Source organism: Spinacia oleracea, chromosome 4 (assembly GCF_020520425.1).
Source record: "Spinacia oleracea cultivar Varoflay chromosome 4, BTI_SOV_V1, whole genome shotgun sequence".
Classification (NCBI taxonomy): Eukaryota; Viridiplantae; Streptophyta; class Magnoliopsida; order Caryophyllales; family Amaranthaceae; genus Spinacia; species Spinacia oleracea.
Genome location: NC_079490.1, coordinates 74,957,340 through 74,974,332, shown reverse-complemented (window position 1 = coordinate 74,974,332; position 16,993 = coordinate 74,957,340). Strand labels below are relative to the sequence as shown.

The 16,993-nt window shown below is 36.9% G+C and overlaps 1 long non-coding RNA gene across 1 annotated transcript; it reads right to left on the bottom strand.

Moving 5' to 3' along the window:
• Window positions 1–436: 436 nt before the first annotated feature.
• Window positions 437–876, bottom strand: LOC110785076 (uncharacterized). Its single transcript, XR_002532465.2, has 3 exons — window positions 779–876; window positions 621–690; window positions 437–528 (listed from the first exon to the last, which is right to left on the bottom strand). It is a non-coding gene; the product is annotated as an uncharacterized lncRNA (long non-coding RNA).
• Window positions 877–16,993: the final 16,117 nt, after the last annotated feature.

Here is a 16,993-nt window from a genome sequence, read left to right as displayed (position 1 = left end):
CATATTTTATGTATCTGGATCACAGTACTATATATACAGGCATAAAAAAATAGTGGAATATAGTTTAAAATTTCGACATAATCTCCTTTGTAATATATATAACCCTTCCCAATAATCGGTAATTATAATACACACCTGTCAAATATAGTTTTACAACCCCATTAAAAGGCAATCCATCATATCATATCGTTCAACCAACATGTTGATAACGAACCTAACAAACCAATATTACAACAAACTAGCTAGCTAGATTTACATCGGAATTGGTCAAAAAGTAATCAGCCCAAAATTCTTTAACCTCATTAATCTCCTCGAATGAAAAAGGCTCTGTTCTTGAATAATCCTAAAAATACACATGCAAGTATATAAATAATTAGGTCGACAATCAATAGTTATGCCTACTTCAATTTATTAAAGTATATCACATACCGTAGTAAGATCTTGACTATCAAGATGCTTTGTAAATATATCGTACATAAAACGCATGACGTAGTAGCCACACTCTAGTGATCCCGGTTGTTGAGGACACTACATGCATTAAAAAAACAACACAAGTAAAATTTATATGAAATTATACGTAGTAATTTAATTTGAAAAACTTGATCTTTAGGTAATTATACCTGTGCCGCAATCCAATTCAATTTAGTTCCTTTAGATTTTCCATTTTGTGCCTTGTAAGTCCGAAAAGCCCTACACGTTTGACAAAAGGGGACTTATAGCTATATACTTTATTATATTTTTGTATCATGTAAATGCAAAGAATTCATAAAATACTTACAGGTTCAATTGGTTCTTAATCATCAAATTTCTCTTCTTCTGCATAGAATCAAATATGTAGACCTGAGATTTAGCCAAGCAAATAACTAAAAGAATCCAGTGCCTCCTACGTACAAACAATAAAATTATCTCGTTAGAAAAAAAAATATTAACAACAATGATTGATATAATATGAAAAATAAATTTAAAATGTTATTAATTTTCTTAGTATGGACATAAGATGAATGACTTAGAATTGAGTGTTGCCATGGATTGCGACATGTATAATAGAACACGATTTATATCACTATACAACATGGTTTCCGAGATCATCTCCGGACACATGAATCCCAAAGCATTGGTAGGATGATCAAATTCATCCCACGACTCATATAAAGCCCTAGATAGCTCAATAACGTTAAGACAATTGAAAATATAATAATTAGGAGAGAAAATTTAATTTAGGAAACTCACAATATAAGAACTTGCAATATCGATATATTGAGCCATGCTCCCGAGAGAAGTTGATTGATGTCTTCAACGGCGATAACAAGTTCACGGTCGTTGTCAAAATTGAATGCCCCTTTACTAGCTTGCAACTTAACATCCTCCCCTTCTTTTAATTTAGAAACCATAGTTTTCATACAATTGCACTTAACTCCTAAATTTTGCGAGCTAAATTTGGGAAGAAATTGTTTGTTTGCCTTAGTGTTGGACCCTTTTGTCTCGCATCGACTTCCAACCATTACCTCTTTCCCTTTAGGCTCTTTGCTTGTAGCCCTTTTCTCATTAGGCTCTTTTCTTGCAGGCTCATTTACCTGAATTATGAATTTCAAATAACCATATACATATTAGTGAACATAAGTGTATAGATATATTATTTTCGAGTCAAATTTGATGCAATAATGATAAGTTACTGAAGGAAATAATGCCCTTGGTCCAAGTATGCATTCAATGTTAAGTCTAATAAATGCGGTTCAGTATTAATTAACAAGTTAATAATTCAGTGAGATCAAGTGAGCTGAATGCCTAGCTAGAGGCCGCTTCAGTTCAAGTGGAATTAATGATATTAATCCACAGCTTACTCTTGACTGAACCCGTAGGGTCACACAAATAGTACGTAAACGGATCAAGTATTTAATGGCATTAAATACTCCATCTATGGATATTCGGAATCGACGGATCTTGGTTTCAGTGGGAGCTGAGATCGTCACAGGCAAGAAATGAATACTCCGGAAACGATGATATTGCCGGAAACGGAAATATGGATCGTATCGGAAATATAAATATTATCCAAGTCGTAGATGTTGCCGGAAACGGAAACATGGTACGTATCGGAAAATATTATCGGAAATGGAAATATTGCCGGAATCGGAAATATTGCCGGAAACGGAAATATTGTCAGAATCGGAAATATTATCGGAATGGGAAAATAATTCCGGAAACGGAAATATTAAATATTTGTTCGAAACGGAAATTAATTCCGGAATCGGAAATATTAAATATTGTTCGTATCGGAAATGAATTCCGGAATCGAGAATTTAATCGGAAGCGTATCGTACGAATTAGCATCGGCGAGGCCTGCCAGACGAAGGCCCAGCACGAAGCCGGGCCATCGCCCAGCAAGCCAAGCGCAACAACCACACGCCAAGCATACGACCAGGCCCAGCGCAAAAGCCAGGCCCAGCCGAAGCTTGGGCGCGCGCGCGGACAAGGCTGCGACAGTGGGCCTTGCGCTGTGCGCTCGGCGTGGGCCGCAAGGCCTGCGTGCGGGCGTGCGGTGCTTGTGCGCCACTCGTGTGTGTTACTCGGAATCCTAAGGCTACCGGGATTCGTAATATGATTAAATCTAATCCTAATAGATAAACTTTGTTTAATTAGAATCCTAGTAGGGTTATAATTAAATAGATTTGTATTCTAATAGGATTATAATTCCTTCCCATAAACTCTATAAATAAGTGCCTAGGGTCACATATTTACAACGAGAATTCAAGTATTCAAAGTGAGTTTTTGAGAGAAAAATTCAGTCGCACAATTGCCTAAAAGTGCCGAAAGTAATAGTACCTTAAGGGCGATTCTAGTTGGTCAATCTTAAGGCGGATCCGGACGTGCTGTGGACTATCTACGGAGGGACGACACTTGGAGTCCTAAAGACTTGTTCTTGTTCGGTTCGGGCGCAGCTAGGGAAGGCACGCAACAAAGAGTATGCATCTAAACTATGCTAAATGATTATGTGTAAATAATATGTATTCCTGGCTTAATGGTTGTTTCCGCATGATTTATGAATTGTCATATGTATCATAACCTAACAGTGGTATCACGAGCCTCTTATTATTTTCATAATCTAAATTGCATGAACATGGTTAAATATTACAAATTTGCAAGAATTAAAAGGGGTGATTAATTTTCTTAATTGTTAATTAATTGCAAATTGCGTTTATTTAATTATACGTACGCAGTTTTTCGGCAGTTTCTTCGTTACTCATCCAAATCGAGTGATTTTTGTGTCAATTCCGCATGTAAAAGGCATTCTACAATTTTGACAAAAAAGTATTTTTCTGCCGAACCCAGAATTCTCAAATTCGAAGCCTAACTATGACTTTTCGGAGGTTTTAGTTTTTCGAATGTAAAATTTCGTAAATTTAAGATGTTAAATTAAATATTTGCGATTCTTGTTGATAAATCTTGAATTTTTTATTGACCTACTGTATATGTTTAACAAGTTTGAATGCCTAGACTTGTTAATTATGCAATCTAATTTGTAATTATGATTAATTTGTTGAAAATTAGAATAATTTAGAATTAATTTGATTTTCATAATTAATTATGATTTAATTAGATACTTATGATTAAAAACCACCATAAAAATTGTAAATTTATGATAAATTTTAAATTTTTATGACCTAGACTTGAATCCATGTTAATCGGAAATCAATTGAATAATAAATTTTCGATTTTTCGCCCTAAAATTATGAAATTAATATTATTTAGGAAAAATTACTTTAAATAATCCAACCTTTAGACGATTCTCTGTTAATAATCCAACCTTTTGATTATTATCTAATAATCCAACCTTTGTATACCATTATCTTTTATTGCACCCAACCGGTCACCAATTCTATACAATAGGTAACCTGCATACGTGTCATACAACCATTCGTCGCAATTTTATTTTTTTTAAATAATTATTTTCCTTTGCTCCTTTTAATTTTTTTTGTTCTTTCCTTCCTCCTCGCGATGCTCTCTTTTCCCTCCTTCTACCGACCAATATCCCCTCTCCCCTCCTCCTTCCTCCTACTTTCATCAAATGGGATGAATATTTGAACGTTTTTTTCCCAAAATTCACACGCACATAGATAAAACAAAGAGGAGAGAGAGAAGGGGGTTAGCATAGGAGAAGATCGAACCATGGGTAAGGCAATGCAGCGGTGCCAGTATAAACAATAAAGAGGGGATGGGTATTTTCAGAAATAAATAAATGAAACGGGGCTTGTGGGTGTTCTCTACCAGAATTCGTCGAAGAAAATGGTGGGTTAGGGTGGCTGACATTGACAAGCCGAAATTAGAGAAAGGGAAAATTAGTTGAAACCTCCCAAATTTCGTTGGAAATCATTCTTTTACCTCTTAGATAAGATAATTGATAAATTATGACTTGCTACAACTCCAATCCGAACAATTATATCTTGAAGTTTAAGGCTGCAATTTGAAGATTCCTACCATGGCTTAAAGCTTCATGTTCTGCTTCCCCTTCTTTTATTTTAGTTTTTTTTCTTAATTTTCTCTAAATTCAAATTTGTGATATAATTATAAAAACCAGTGAAATTTTGCATGCCATTATTTTAAATCAAACAAATAAATTCTCAAAAAAGGCTAGAAGGGAAGAAATATCAGCTAAGGCTATGGAGGCAGCAGAAAGAAGAGGAAGGCAGAAGAAAAAAAAAAATTAAAAGTTGACCGTCTAAACCGGTACCTAGTCATCTGGGTTCAATAAAAGTTAACGGGGTATAAAGGTTAGATTATTAGATAATAATTCAAAAGTTGGATTATTAACGGAAAATCGTCCAAAGATTGGATTATTTAAAGTAATTTTTCCTATTATTTATTAATTTGTCATTAATTTTAAATATAAATTTTTTAAATTTTATGCGATTCGTTTATATAACTTGCACGCACAAAGCAATGGACGCTACGTGTAACCTTTAAGGGGTGTTGTATAGTGCGGGCATGTGACGACGAGCAAGGGAGCTCGTCGCCCATGCGGCACGAATGCAATGAGCAAGGCCATGGTGCACGAGCACAAGGCAGCAGCCCTGCCTTGTGTCGTGGGCCGTGAGCAATGGACGAATGGGCGAGGGCGAAAGCAGGCACAGCAGTCGCGTGTGGGCAGCAAGCGAGCTGCGCCACAACGCGCACTGCCTCGCGCAAGCGTGCGGAGCCTCGCGCGCAGCGAGCGCAAGCTCGCGTGCCACGAGTGCTCCGCCCAGCGTCGATGCCTCGCGCAGCGAGCGCTGGCTCGCACAAAGCGAGCGCTGGCAAGAGCGTGCAGCGAGCGCTGGCCCGCATAAAGCGAGCGCTGGCGAGCGCGCGCAGCGAGCGCTGGCTCGCATGCAGCGAGCGCTGGCGAGCGCGCGCAGCGAGCGATGGCTCGCATGCAGCGAGCGCTGGCGAGCGAACGCAGCGAGCGATGGCTCGCGTGCATCGAGCGCTGGCGCGCGCGCAGCGAGCACAAGCTTGCGTGATGCATTGCGAAGGAAAGCAGCAGCAGCTATGCGACGTTGCGTGGGGTTGTTGCGTTGCGATTAGATCGTTTTGAAATTTTAATTTGAAATTTTCAGTTTACGTAATTTTAATTAATTTTAAAATTAATAATTTAAATTATTTTCTTGGATTTTAATTTTGAATATTGTAATTATAATAAATTTTATTTATTCTAATTATTTTACTAAAATTAAAATCATGAATTAATTTAAATACGACTGAAATTAAATTAAACTTTTTGGATTCAATTATAAATTTATATGAGCTTTAAATTTTAATTAAATTTGTATGTTTCCGGTTAGACTAGAAATACATTTTTATGTTTAAAATTAGTAAAGCATATGAATTTATTGGTTTAAGTGGGAGCCCTTTTTAGTCATAAACTCTTGATTAGGTCTACAAAACTTTAAGGTTAAAACAACTTGATTAGAATTAATAAGGACTGAATAATTTGTAGATTATTGGTTCCCTTGATTAATTGATGCAAATGTTTATGTGATGCATAATGTGTTTTACTAACCAGCTATGTGGGCCATTCATGTTAATGAATGGATGAATGGTATATATTGTATATGTACTGTTTTGCAGGTTATGAAGTGACTAGTATGGCCCAAATAGGATAGAAAATATGGTCTGCGTACCATTAATTTGAATGTAATTGGTCTAAAGTACCAAAGTTGTTTTTCAATTCAAATATGGTCTGCGTACCATCAAATAGTTGTAATTAGTTTTTAATTATAGCTTATCCTATTTAAAGAAAATGGTGCCTCCCACGGAGATTTTCAAGACGGACTTTGAAGTTAAAGCTTCAAGATGAAGTCGGGCCATACTAGATCACATTTATCTTATGCATGTTTTAAGTTATTTATTGCTTTTAAATATGTCTTAAAATGCATGAGATCAAAAGCTTGATTATGTTGCATGATTAAGGATTTTAGTTCACTTAAAATCTAACCAACATAGTAAGAGCCTTAAGTTCCAAACTTAAAAGTTGAGTTAAAAGGTGCCATGCCAAAATATACACTTGCTTGGATATCCTTTACATCAATCTAGTAATAGTTTTCGCTCAGCGAGATGTTACTTATTGGTCCTAAAGGGGCAAGGTACACAAATAATTGTGAGTACATGTTAGTTTTGGTGAAACTCAACGATATAAGTAAGGAGTCCTTTTACGTCGTGGCAAAATCGATAGGTTTACCTAATAAGTTCTTAGACGTACCTATCAACCAAGAATAGTTTCTAGACTATTAGCAAAAGGCTTTTGCTTACCTAAGATGTTTTAGGATTAAGTCGACAAACTGTGCTTAGTTCTTCAATGATTTTAGGATCTTGGAATCATTTTATTCACACCTGCCGGAACAATAAACTCGAATAAAATGCTAATGACTTGTTTAAATTGCATGATTGCTTTCATTTTCAAGTTATTATTCATGATAAATGTTTAGACTTTGCATGCTTCAATGTATGTTTTAATTATTGTTTATAATTAAATATCTTGCAATGCAATAAATCCTTTTAGAAAGGTAACAGTAAATTTCCTCGATTGGTAGTGAATCCAAGAACGATTCACGGAAATGAGAGAATGTGAGCAATTTAAAATGTACGTTTCTTATAGCGACTTTTATGGTTGTTTTCGAACATCAATGTCGAATGGCAAACCAATTGGTGCTTGTGGATTCAAAATACACTGTAGTTTTGAGATCATAAAGAGTTTAATACGCTCAGCTTTACCAATGGTTAACAACCTAATATCTTTGTCCATTTAATTCTCGAATGAGTCTAGTCCCTAGACATTCGAATAGATCGATGCTTAGAGAACTTTAGAAGCTTCTGGTAAGATCATCTAGTTGAAACTTAATATTCAAAATAAATGGTAAGAACCTTGTTGGGGTGACATTGGACATGTCTAACAAAGTATAAAAGTCAACACTAAAGAATTCAATTCTTAAGACTATAAGAAAGGGTACAAGAAATAGGAAAACAAAGGAACAAATGAAAGGAATTTACGATTCCGTTTCTACCTATAAGTTTATGTTTAAAGAGAAGTGACCTAGCAATCAAACTTCCTTGGTATCATATACCGCTTCAGGTTCTTACTTCGGTAATAACTCAAACAATGGAAGCTAGGATACACTAATGACCTACAAGTGGGAAATGAAGCATAGCAATGCTACATTAGTTGTAGGGTCATCTAGTTTGTTTTAAGTCCTTTCAAAGGCTGGAACTTAATGGCTATTTTGTTCCATAATCAACATACCTAAATTTCTGTTTTCAAACACAGAAAGACTCACATTCAAGAAAAACAAAAACAATGTTTGTTTGTTTATTTGAATGAAATGGTCAATTACAGGTTGAGTCAATATGCTTGATTAAAACAAACAACTCTTTAAAGAACTTTACTAGGTTCAAATCAACCCCTTGATTTGAGTTCCACTAATCTTTGGCATTGTTGCTTAGACCATATCAACAAGTTAACATTCAAAAGCTCTATTTTGATGGAATTTTTAAAGTTGATTGATTTCTAGATCATTTTAAGACAACTAGTCTTACTTGTTGAAAGTAACAAAAGATATGAACTATTGTTAGAACGCCTAGACAATAGAGTTCAAAGCTAAAGAAAGATTTTATGACTTTATTATTTCACATGGATTTGAGTGAATATAGGTTTATTTACTCAAAGTGATATAAGTTTGAATTTGTTTGACTAGTTTAAAAGTATAAAATCCACTTGGCAAGAAATCATAAAGATCTAGGTTAGATCATGTTGATGATTACTTGAGACCAAATATGATCATCAATGATTGTGTGTTGTAATTTCACAATCTAGGTCCATAAGATATGGCATATCTACGTTGGAATAATCGAAGTCAATTAGTACTTGATTCGATCAATGATGAATCATAAAGACTTTTCCTATAATTTCTAAAACAAAATGCTCAACTACCACCAAACTAAACCAAATTCGTCAAAGCTATTGAAAAGTAATTTTCAGAATAACTTTTCATAAAATATATCTAGAGAGTTGCAAAAACTCAGTGGGAGCTTAGTGTTTGTCATTCGACAAACTAAGGCCCAAGTATGGATATATGTTTCATTGTGATTTATTCAAATGAGACACAAGGGTATTGTTTCTACCACGAATTTTTTGAGAACATAATGTTTGTTTGCTCGAAATAATGTCCTTTTGGAGATTCGTTTCCAAAATGACAAGTGGGAGAAAATAGACCTCGAAAGTTTTCGAGGCGAACAATAAACATAAAACGGACATTCCGGAGGCTTTTCGAAGTGCTTCAGAAAACCCGAACTTATTCTTTAAGGACTTTAGAAGTGGCTTTAAAGAATAGACTTCTCTTAGAAGACTTTACAAGTGCTTCAAGGAGAACAGAATATTCAAAGGACTTTCAAGTGGCTATTGATATTCTGTTGTTTGATGTTCTATACCCAAGTAGGCATAGAGTTCAAATCACTGAAACTATGAGATTCTTCTATAGTGAAGAAACATGGAGTTCAGGTCCCTAAAACTATGCAATTCTTCTATTAGATAGTGAAGAAATCTACAACTTGCAGTCAAACTATTATCATGTAGATTAATGAGTTTGTGACCTGTAAGAAAGCTATGACGAAACCCAGATTCCCTAAAATGGTTAGAGGCCATATATAGACTCAAATGTTTTAAATGGTTAGAGGCCATAAAACATACTCAATGTTTTGATGACAAAATTGAAATTTTGTTGATTTGCAAAATAGTTTCACACCTATTGGTTGCAAGTTTGTTTTAAGGATAAAAACCATCAAACATGAAATTGTGTTCACACACAAAACTAGATTAGTTGCTAAAGGTTACAAGCAAATTCACGGCGCGGATTGTGTTGAAACCTCATGCATAATCGTAATGCTCAAGTCTATAACTCAAGCAATGATTGCATATTGGTACATATGACAATTGGATGACAAAACGTATTCCTCAATCAAATGTTGGAAGAAAACTATGTACATGGCATGTCATAGGATTTGTGGATCCAAATAAATGCTTGAAAAGGAATGCTAACTTATAAAATCTAAGTACAGATTTAAGCAAGCAATTGGGAATTGGAATTATATTTTAATAAAGCTAATAAGTATTTTAGTTTCATAAAATATACATGATTCTTATAGATATATAAGAAGTTTAGTGGGAGTACATAAAAACTTAATTGGTCCTATGTGTATCACACACATATCTCTCTATTGTAAAATAACATTCAAATGCTAATGACTTAGATTTGAAATTATTCATCAATGATGGACCAAGGCGAAACTTAGTACATACTGGGTATTAAGATCTATTTACAAAGATCTTATATTAATGTTTTGGATTAAGTAATGGCATTTACTAAATCAAACACGAAAGACTCCATTGGAGATATTCGACCCATATGAATAAATCTGAGTAAAGAATGTTTGAACTATGTATAAGCATTTACTAAGTTAAAACATCAAAGGATCTAAGTGAGATTCTTAACCTATATTATATATCAAAGAATTTAGCTGGATTCAGTATCTACTGAAATTGAATGAGCTAAAGTTACATGAATAGAATTCAATTGAGAATTATTCTGCAAAAGAATTTATCATGTATGATATAATATGAGGATCGCCAAAAACGTATCGTATGACTTTAGGCATGACGAACATATACCAATCTCTATTGATCTAAGTGAAGATCAACTAGATTGAGATCAAGAATACTTATGGTACTTGAAATGGTACATAGGAATAGTTCTTGATTCAAGGAAATAAAGATATGCTGAATATTGATGCTACACGCATAAACACTGGCAAAGGATCAAGCAAGACCCTTTGGAGTTAACCATTGATAAGGACGAGCTATAGAGCATCGTGTTTTGAAATGGCAACATGGATTGGAGACCATGAGTTGTTGCGTGGGAAATTAAATATTAATTTCTATGTTCTAAGATACAACTGGAAAGTCTTCCACATATCTGTGAACTGCTTGGATAAGTAAATCCAAACAAAGCATCACTAGCAACCTAAACAGTTGAAGTAAAAGTACTTATTGCCTAAGAAGCAATAAAACAGGGTTTTTTATGTTAAAGAGTTCTTCACTGAACTTGGGAAGATCACCTATCTGCTGGCTTGATGGTTCTTCATTGAAAAATGCGTAGAACTACTCTTGAAGCAAGAAAAGGTCTGCTAACTTGATGGTTCTTCATTGAGAAATGCGTAGAACCACCATTGTAGCGAGAAAGACTAGATCACAAAATAAACATACTCAAAAGATCTTATCATCTATCTCGAAGAACATTCGATGAAGAGGATATTAAGATTGGAAAAGCATGATAACAAAACCTATGCAACAAGTGAGAAGCAACACTTACATTGTAGCACTGGAAATCAAGCATAACTTTGAAATTCCATGAACTGTTTTAGAAGATGGGTTTGAGGCCCATGGTTGTAAAATATTGGGGTTGAACATTTTGTTAGGTTATGATACATATGACATTACATAGATCATGCGGAAACAACCATTAACCCAGGACAACATATTATTTACACATAATCATATAGCATAATTTAGATGCATACTCTTTGTTGCGTGCCCTCCCTAGCTGCGCCCGAACCGAACAAGAACAAGTCTTTTAGGACTCCAAGTGTCGTCCCTCCGTAGATAGTCCACAGCACGTCCGGATCCGCCTTAAGATTGACCAACTAGAATCGCCCTTAAGGTACTAGAAAATTTCGGCACTTTTGAGCAAGATGTGTGTTTGATTTTCTCTCAAAAAACTCACTTTTGAATACTTTGAAACTTGTGTATAAATTATGACCCCTAGGCCTTTATTTATAGAGTTATGGAAAAGGAATCGTAATCCTAGTAGGATACGAATTAATCGAAATTAGAATCCTACATGAATTCTATTTAATTAATTTATCCAATTAGGAATAGTAATTTAATCATACACTGACTCTTGCAGATTCAGGAATCACGCATGAGCACAAACTCACACACACACGGCAGCCACAAGGGCTGCCCATGCGCGTGCGAGCAGCAGCCCGCGCAGCACGGCCCACGCAGTCGTGGCCCTTGGCGCGCGCTGGGCCTGCCTTGCGGTAGGCCTGGGCGCTGCCTTGGCTGGGCTTGTGGCGCGCATGCTTGCTGGGCGATGGCCCCGGCTTCGTGCTGGGCCTTCGTCCGGCAAGCCTCGTCCGATGCTAATTCGTACGATACGCTTCCGATTAAATTTCCATTTCCGGAATCTATTTCCGATACGAACAATATTTAATATTTCCGATTCCGGAATTAATTTCCGTTTCGAACAAATATTTAATATTTCCGTTTCCGGAATTATTTTCCGATTCCGGTAATATTTCCGATTCTGACAATATTTCCGTTTCCGGCAATATTTCCGATTCTGGTAATATTTCCATTTCCAATAATATTTTCCGATACGTACCATGTTTCCGTTTCCGGCAACATCTACGACTTGGATAATATTCATATTTCCGATACGATCCATATTTCCGTTTCCGGTAATATCATCGTTTCCGGAGTATTCATTTCTTGCCTGTGACGATCTTAGCTCCCACTGAAACCAAGATCCGTCGGTTCCGAATATTCATAGATGGAGTATTTAATGCCATTAAATACTTGATCCGTTTACGTGCTATTTGTGTGACCCTACGGGTTCAGTCAAGAGTAAGCTGTGGATTAATATCATTAATTCCACTTGAACTGAAGCGGCCTCTAGCTAGGCATTCAGCTCACTTGATCTCACTGAATTATTAACTTGTTAATTAATACTGAACCGCATTTATTAGACTTAACATAGAATGCATACTTGGACCAAGGGCATTATTTCCTTCAGTCTCCCACTTGTCCTTAGGGACAAGTGTGCATTTCCTAATTCCTTTGTCGCTCGATGCTTGCTCTTGAACATAAGGTAAGAGTTGTCATCCTTATTATGTCCAGAGGTGTTCCTCGGTTTCAGAGTTCAACTGATCAAATAAACAGATAATCATAGCCTATGATTCATCCGAGCACGGCCATGCATTTCACAGTTTCTAGCTCTCCGAGTGGCCTTGTACAACTTTTAAGCATCTCATCCCGATTTATGGGAGGACAATCCCAATCTTGCGATCTTGAGATTAGACTTCGTTTGATAGGTGATTACCTGAGCGTTGCCTTTATAGCCTCCTTTTACGGTGCGACGGTTGGTCAACGTCAAAGCAACCAGTTCTCAAACAAGTAATCTCAAATCACTCAGGTATTGAGGATTTAGTGTCTAATAATTTAATGAAATTTACTTATGACAGACTTTCATCTCTTACAGTAAAGTTTCATAGGTCTTGTCCGATACTAGTCTTCCCAAAGTAAGTATCTATGCAAATGATTATGACATTGCCATGTCCACATAGTTCAAGAAACAGAACTACTAGTCATCTTGCATTCTAATCGTCTAACGTTTTCTATGCGTCCAATTTTATAGAAAACTCCAATTAGGGACCATTTTCAACCTTTGACATTCAAGTTCACTTGATAGACATTTCTTAGTCACAGGACTGGTCCTGACAGTCTATCTTGAATATATCGTCAAGTTGAAGGGACTCATCATTTAATAAACCACAAATTAAATGGAAAAATGAATTCCTTTCATTTATTGTGAATGATTAACCAATAATGTTTTACAAAGATTTAAACTCTAAAACTTTAAAACATTAAACAGAGACATCAAAGCCATTCTCCAATATGCTTGATTCCCATAGCTGCAGTGTGCGAGTTGTGCTTCGCTTGCGGCAGAGGTTTAGTTAATGGATCTGATATGTTGTCATCAGTTCCAATTTTGCTTATCTCGACTTCTTTTCTTTCAACGAACTCTCGTAGAAGGTGAAATCTACGAAGTACATGCTTGACTCTCTGGTGGTGTCTAGGCTCTTTTGCCTGTGCAATAGCTCCGTTATTATCACAATACAGGGCTATTGGTCCTTTAATGGAGGGGACTACACCAAGTTCTCCTATGAACTTCCTTAGCCATATAGCTTCCTTTGCTGCTTCATGTGCAGCAATGTACTCCGCTTCAGTTGTAGAATCCGCAATGGTGCTTTGCTTAGCACTTTTCCAGCTTACTGCTCCTCCGTTGAGGCAGAAGACAAACCCAGACTGTGATCTAAAATCATCTTTGTCGGTTTGGAAACTTGCGTCCGTATAGCCTTTAACAATTAATTCATCATCTCCACCATAGACCAGGAAGTCATCTTTGTGCCTTTTCAGGTACTTCAGAATATTCTTGGCAGCAGTCCAATGCGCCTCTCCTGGGTCTGACTGGTATCTGCTCGTAGCACTGAGTGCGTACGCAACATCCGGGCGTGTACATATCATAGCATACATTATTGAACCAATCAATGATGCATATGGAATCCCATTCATTCGTCTACGCTCATCAAGTGTTTTTGGGCACTGAGTCTTGCTTAGAGTCATTCCATGAGACATGGGTAGGTAGCCTCGCTTGGAGTCCGCCATCTTGAACCTATCAAGCACCTTATTGATATAAGTGCTTTGACTAAGTCCAATCATCTTTTTAGATCTATCTCTGTAAATCTTGATGCCCAATATGTACTGTGCTTCTCCTAGATCCTTCATCGAAAAACATTTCCCAAGCCAAATCTTGACAGAGTTCAACATAGGAATGTCATTTCCGATAAGCAATATGTCGTCGACATATAATACTAGGAAAGCAATTTTGCTCCCATTGACCTTCTTGTATACACAAGATTCGTCCGCGTTCTTGATGAAACCAAAGTCACTGACTGCTTCATCAAAACGTATATTCCAGCTCCTGGATGCCTGCTTCAATCCGTAGATTGACTTCTTTAGCTTGCATACCTTTTAGCATTCTTTGGATCCTCAAAACCTTCAGGCTGTGTCATAAACACAGTTTCTGTTAAAACGCCGTTTAAGAAAGCAGTTTTGACATCCATCTGCCATATTTCGTAATCGTAATATGCAGCGATTGCTAACATTATTCGAATAGACTTCAGCATTGCAACTGGTGAAAAGGTTTCATCGTAATCCACACCGTGGACTTGCCTGTAACCTTTTGCAACCAATCTAGCTTTGAAAACTTCAAGTTTCCCATCCTTGTCCTTTTTCAGTTTGAAAACCCATTTGCTTCCAATGGCTTGGTAGCCATCTGGCAAATCGACCAAATCCCATACTTGGTTTTCAGACATGGAGTCTAATTCAGATTGCATGGCTTCTTGCCACTGCTTGGAGCTAGGGCTCGTCATAGCTTGCTTGTAAGTCGCAGGTTCATCACTTTCAAGTAATAGAACGTCATAGCTCTCGTTCGTCAAAATACCTAAGTACCTTTCCGGTTGAGATCTATATCTTTGCGATCTACGCGGGGTAACATTTCTAGATTGACCATGATTCTCACCAGATTCTTCTAAAGATCTCTGAGTTTCATCCTGAATGTCATCTTGAGCATTCTCTAGAGTTTGTTGTTCGACTCGAATTTCTTCGAGGTCTACTTTTCTCCCACTTGTCATTTTGGAAATGTGATCCTTCTCCAAAAAGACACCATCTCGAGCAACAAACACTTTGTTCTCAGATGTATTGTAGAAGTAATACCCCTTTGTTTCCTTTGGATAGCCCACAAGGATACATTTGTCAGATTTTGGATGAAGTTTGTCTGAAATTAATCGTTTGACGTATACTTCACATCCCCAAATCTTAAGAAAAGACACATTTGGAGGCTTTCCAAACCATAATTCGTATGGAGTCTTTTCGACAGCTTTAGACGGAGCTCTATTTATAGTGAGTGCAGCTGTATTTAGTGCATGTCCCCAAAATTCTAATGGAAGTTCGGCCTGACCCATCATTGACCTGACCATGTCTAGCAAGGTTCTGTTCCTCCGTTCTGACACACCGTTCCATTGTGGTGTTCCAGGAGGAGTCAATTCTGATAGAATTCCACATTCTTTCAGATGGTCATCAAATTCATAGCTCAGATATTCACCGCCTCTATCAGACCGCAGTGCCTTAATCTTCTTGCCTAATTGATTCTCTACTTCACTCTGAAATTCCTTGAATTTGTCAAAGGATTCAGACTTATGCTTCATTAGGTAGACATAACCATACCTACTGAAGTCATCAGTGAAAGTGATAAAGTAGCTGAAACCACCTCTAGCATTTGTACTCATTGGTCCACATACATCTGTATGGATTAAACCCAATAGTTCATTTGCTCTTTCTCCAACTTTAGAGAAAGGTTGCTTTGTCATTTTGCCAAGTAAACATGATTCGCATTTACCATAATCCTCTAAGTCAAATGGTTCTATAATTCCTTCCCTTTGAAGTCTTTCTAAGCGTTTCAAGTTTATATGGCCTAATCGACAATGCCACAGATAGGTGAGATCTGAATCATCCTTTTTGGCCTTTTTGGTATTTATGTTATATACTTGTTTGTCGTGATCTAATAAATAAAGTCCATTGACTAATCTAGCAGATCCATAAAACATCTCTTTAAAATAAAACGAACAACTATTGTCTTTTATTATAAAGGAAAATCCCTTAGCATCTAAGCAAGAAACTGAAATGATGTTTTTAGTAAGACTTGGAACATGGAAACATTCTTCCAGTTCCAAAACTAGCCCGGAGGGCAACGACAAATAGTAAGTTCCTACGGCTAATGCAGCAATCCGTGCTCCATTTCCCACTCGTAGGTCGACTTCTCCCTTGCTTAACTTTCTACTTCTTCTTAGTCCCTGTGGATTGGAACATAAGTGTGAGCCACAACCTGTATCTAATACCCAAGAAGTTGAATTAGCAAGTATACAGTCTATAACGAAAATACCTGAAGATGGAACGACTGTTCCGTTCTTCTGATCTTCCTTTAGCTTTGGACATTCTCTTTTGTAATGGCCTATTCCATCACAATAAAGACAGCTTGATGTGGACTTGTCCTGCTTTGATTTAGCATTGCCCTTGGACTTTCCACCTTTCTTGAATGGTCTCTTTCTAGCCTTGAGTAAATCTTTGGCTTCACAGTCCAGTACTATTTCAGCCTTTCTGACAAGGTGAATAAATTCTGCAACTGTTTCTTCTCTTGGTTCACTTAGGTATTGTTGCTTGAAGCGACCAAACCCACTGTGTAGTGAATTGAGCAAGACAGAGACTGCCATCCTTTCGCTTATTGGTGTTCCTAGTAGACTTAGGCGATCAAAATATGAACACATAAGATCCACATGGAACCTCAGTGGGACGCCTACCCTCTGTTTAGTGCGAAGGAGCTGAACATGTGTTTCTTGGACCTCCATCCTATAACACCTGTTGGGAGAACTAACCTTTAGCCCAGACATTGATTCAATCAACTCATGGACGTTCAGGTCCCTGTCCTCCGTATTTCCACGACAGATATCCCTCAGATTCTTGATGAGCGTAAAAGGTTCATAGGCTACAAACCTTCTAGCCCAATCATCAGGG